The following is a 5,311-nucleotide window of genomic DNA, read 5'->3' on the forward strand; positions in this document are numbered from 1 at the left end:
AAAATATGTTTTTCTATAAAGAAAAAATAAAGAAGAAGAAGAATGTAAACCATTCATTGGCTAGGAATCAAAAAAGCGTGTGTGTAATTATGTGTGTGTTCATGCTTTGTTTCCACATCCAGAAGCATTAAGAGCAAATGATGAGGAGCGTGTTGCTGCAGTGATTTAGGGCCCCTGCTAGGGTGGATGATAAAACGGTCCTGCGGAGTCCGTAAGCGAGCGAAAAGACACACAAACAAAAGCATGCAGCAGTAAACACTGATCAGGCTCCATTAAGAGTTCCACGTTCTCGCCTACACAGAAACACGGAGTCCGCGGTCTCCCTTCTGTTGCTGTCTGGTTTCCTCGCTCCTTAAAGGTCTTTACCTCAAAGTTGGGAAAGAAGAATCAGCAGTCCCTTCACTTCCCCGTCTCTCTCTCTGCCCTGTGGTGGGGTGGTTATTGAGATCATGGTGTGTCTGAGTGGCAGTGATAACCGGTACCCAGGTGCCAGTGGCACACGGTGTTTAATTAATTAATGAGACCGCGGGGTTGGTTTTCTAATTCCACCTAGCCGGCATCGGGGGTGTGGGGGAGATAGCCGTGAAATGTTTAGGTGTGTGTTTTCAGGCGAGAAAAGGGGAGATGTATGTGCGAGTGCGTGCGTGTTATGGGTGTATATCTATTTTGTTGGCAGTTTGGGAGCTGGCTTCCTTGTTAGTGGGGTATTAAAATATGTATGGAATATTTTTACTCCCACTTTTAATCAAGCCTCTTGATTGGGAGTTAATCACAGGCCAAATGAAGCTGATGATGAAAGAAACACAGTTAGCATTACAGTAATACATCAATCTGAACTCTTCCTCCTGCACAATAACCAGGTCATGGGCCTGAGATATAAACATAATGCAATTACTGGATGGTGCTCAGATGTGTGTGGTGTAGGTTAAGGATCCAATTAAGTAATATCAAACCAAATTCCAAAGAAATCAGTGAGCAAGGATATGAAAAAGACTTTTAAAATAAACTCTATATTAAGACCATTAAATAAAAACAGTTTTGCCAAAACATTTTAATTTACCATGTGCTTAAAGTTTAGCCAGAAAAGTATAAATGATGGTAAAACGTCCATGACATTACAATCAAACATTTTAATGTTATTTAACATTTCAGTGGGAGTTTCTTTTGTGGGGACTCTTGGGTGTTTTTTATTTCTTTCTTAGATGTATGAAAAGTAGCTGTATTCTGCTAATAGTGAGGTAAAATGAATTATAATTAAAACCTCTGTGAGTGAGAGTTATGTCCAAGTGAGATGTGATGGTATTTATTACAAAAAAGAGAAGTCCATCAAAATCCCAGACTGAAAACTGGGATGTTTGGTTTCTTTTAACCCCAACGTTAACTTTACATCAGTAAAAATTTTATTAGATACACCCTGCCAATAATACCCCTGTTTTATTCAGAACTGCATTATTTGTTCATGGCACGGATTCAAAAAGGTGTTGAAAACATAGAGATTTTGGTCCATCTTGACACGATAGCATCACACAGTTGCTGCAGATTCATCAGCTGCACATCTGTGATGTAAATCTTCCGTTCCACCACATCCCAAAGATGTTCTATGGGATTGAGACCTGGTGACTACGGAGGACATTTGAGCACAATGAACTCATCGTTCAAGAACCAGTTTGAGATTATTTGAGTTTTGTGACATGGTGTGTCATCCTGCTGGTAGCAGCCATCAGAAGATGACTGGTACGAAATGTGGTCGTAAAGGCATGGACATGGTCAGCTGCAATACTCAGCTAGTTTGTGTTGTTTAAATGAGGCTTAGTTGGTACTAAGTGAAAATATCTGCCCAACCACCAGCAGCCTGAACCGCTGATATAAGCCAGGATGGATCCATGCTTTCATGTTACTTATGCCAAATTCTGACCCATACAAAATCACAGCAGAAATGTAAACTCATCAGTTTTTCCAATTTTATGGTGAGCCTGCCTGTAGTCTTATGCTGCTGTAGCCCATCTGCTTCAAGGTTCAGCATGTTGTGCATTCAGAGATGCTCTTTGATTATAACAAGTGATTATTTGGGATGCTGTTTGTCTTCCTATCTGCTTCTCCTCCGATCTCTGCCATCAGCAAGACTTTTTTTGCCCAAAGAACTGCCACTCATCTTTTTTTTTGAGAGCATTCTCCAAACAACAACAACAACAAAAAACAGCAACAACTTGGGATCCTATACTGGAGATGGCAAAGACCAGCCGGTCTAACACCAATAGCCATGTCACATTACTTACTAACTTCACCTTTCTTCCCTATTCTGATGCTCAGTTTGAACTCTCTCAAGCACGTCTTAAGCACATCAAGTCGCTGCCATGTGATCGAGTGATTACATATTTTCATTTTTGAACAGTTGAACAGGTGCACCTAATAAAGTTGCTGATGAGCATACCTCTGAGAGTTTAAAAACATTTAGAATACATACTATACCACCATCAGCATAACAGACCACAAATGATAAGAAGATGCTTTTATGTGTTACAACTGTATCCTAGGAAAAGTTTGAGCGGCCCCGATTAATAGAACAGAAATAGTTAAGAAAGGCAGCTGAAAGAGGTGAGCTCACACAGAATGTGAGGGTCACAGAATCGCATGTGAAGACAGGAAAAAACTGAAAAACTGCATTCAGTGAAAACACTACAAATACCACACTGAAATATGTAATAAGAATTTGTAATTGATGTTTGTAGAGTACTGCTACACATTCAATAGATTTGTTAGAAAATGTAATATTAGTTTTTAAAAAAGGAAAAAAAGAGGTGGCGTGATGAAAAAAAGGTTTATTGGGTTCAGTCTGGCTTTTTTTTTTTTTTAAATCAAGCATCTGCAGAAAGAGAATCCATAATCAAAGCAAAAGCACAACAGGATATTTCATTCAGCTTTCTCTGATGCACGTAGACACAAACATTTAATATAGCTCAGCCTTTCTTGTAACTCTAAATATTTTTGCATTTTGCTCCAGGCGCAGGAGTTTTACTGCAAGCAGAAAAAAAAAGCTTCCTAGATCATAAATGATAGAATGTGCCTTAACAAAAGAAAAGCAGCATTTGTATTCACAGCTCATCTTTAAGAGCTGTTTTACATGGTACATGTTAACAAATTATGTATTTCATACTTTACTACTTCCATAAAGTACTCAAATATATTAGCTTACACACCGTAAATGTTAACACTGTGCAACTCGTACACTCACACACTGGCAAACAGTCTTAGAAGCTGATATCACAAATGAAGGAAATGATTTATTGACGCTCCATAAAACTCTTCTTTCTGTCGGAGCTCACAATAAAACTTATATAATCTCTGCTAGTGAAATATTATAGATAGGCTCTATAAAAATAGCTTTATGGCTACAGGGGGGAAAAAAGCGCTATAACTTGTTCTATCCTGTATATTGTGGTTTGAAACATCTTATTGCTTAAAGACAAACGAGTCCAACATGAACGATTTCCCAGTTCAGGGGTGGGTTATCACGAAAATCTTGGGAGTCTTGTTTCAGATGTAAAGTTTTGAGTAAAAGTTTAGTTAGAAAAAAAAGCTAATAACACAGTAAGGAAGAAAACCACACAGTGTAAGTTAATGATAATATTTAATAGTAATCTGAGATTTCAAGAGTGGTCGTGTACTGTCTGTATATTAAAGTTTTGCTGGAAGTGACACTGCCCCACATCTCATCGCTTAAAAGGCACAGATTGCCCACATACTATGAACCATCACAGTCATTATTGCTCTTATTTTTGTTTGTGTAGGGACTGAATAAAGAATCCACTTTGATAAAACCAGATATCTTTTCACTTCAGACAGAGCCAGGATACCTGATATCACCAGTTTACAGTCTTTGTAGCCCACCAGGAGTGGGGTAAAATAGGTGAAGGTGTTTTGGGAGCTCCCCCAGCAGCCTGGACCTACAGGATGGCTTCAAAGTCACCTGATCCAGTTCTTTCTCTAAGCTTTATCAAAAAGGAAAGTCTAAGCTTAATTTTAAAAGGAAAGTCGGTGTCTGTCCACTGAATTTGGTTTCCATTGACTTTTACTAAAGTATTAGAGAAACAAGAGGTTTACTAGTTCTCATAAGGATTTAATGGAGATTTCATTTAGCAACTGGCTGTTGTGTGCGTCTTTGGCAGAAAGGTTGCAGGAGCTTCCTCGCAGACTCAAAATGACTTTGGCAGGACGGATACAAAACAAAACAAAACCGCATCCCTACCTTAACACAGCATTACACTAAATCCAGTTGTCTTTTGAGTCCAGATTCATAGTCAATGCAAAAATATGAAATTTAGATCAAGTGTTTCATCAAACTCTCAAAAATAATTGTTGAACTATTCCTTTAACCTGCTAAATGCTCCCTGAGCAGCGATCGATCAAGAAGCTCTTGCACAAACAGCTTTACTTATATCATGAACTTCCTGCTTTAACATCTTTGATGTTAAATTTATACCCAAGTCAAGTATATGCCTTAACACACACAAATACACACACACACACACACACATCCTGGCTCCCAGGTTGCTCTTCCTGGAGCAGCAGGGTGATGCAGGAGGAGGAGAAAGGGGGAGTGGGGGAGAGCGGAGAGAAGAAAAAGGAAGAGGCAACAGGAGAACAGACCTCCCATTGAACTTGGCTCGCTTCCAGCACTCATTCACCCAGTAATCAGCTGTGAGTCAGTCAGTCATACCGGCTCTAAACAAACACATTAACATTTCAGTGCGCAATACAGCGATGGCTGCTTGCATGCACACAAGCACAGACTGTCACTGCATTAAAGACGCACACACGCACTACCGGAGCACAGTTTACTAACTCTTTACCTGCATGCGTTTTTGTGAATTTCACTCGGAGAGTGTGTTTTTTTTTCTTTACAGTCTCAGTTTCGCGCAGGTCTTTGATGATCACGAGTGATGGAGAGCTGGAAAGGACAAAGGGTATTTTTTAAAAGTGTGTGGGGGGTGTATTGATAGAGGTGGGGTTGGTGGACTCTCATCAAAGGACGCCATCACTCACCTATGCCCCAAAAGGAACTGTCAGCGTGCAGGTATGATGCCTCGGCACTGCGTGCGAGAAGCTGAGCAGACCCCCGCGCAGCTGGGGAGGATAACCTCCGGTGATTACACTCGCAGGGGTGAATGTCAATCATGCTGGCTGCCATAATGTGTGTATGTATGTGTGAGACAAACCACTCAGTTGTTGATGCAAGTATGCCTTATGTACAACTGTGGATTTTGAGCATGTGTGTCTGCATTAGTGTGTGTGTATGTCTGCCCAGCGATGG

Source organism: Diplotaxodon limnothrissa, linkage group LG11 (genome assembly GCF_057381915.1).
Source record: "Diplotaxodon limnothrissa isolate DT_005_m linkage group LG11, D_limnothrissa_male_GT1.1, whole genome shotgun sequence".
NCBI classification, from domain to species: domain Eukaryota; kingdom Metazoa; phylum Chordata; class Actinopteri; order Cichliformes; family Cichlidae; genus Diplotaxodon; species Diplotaxodon limnothrissa.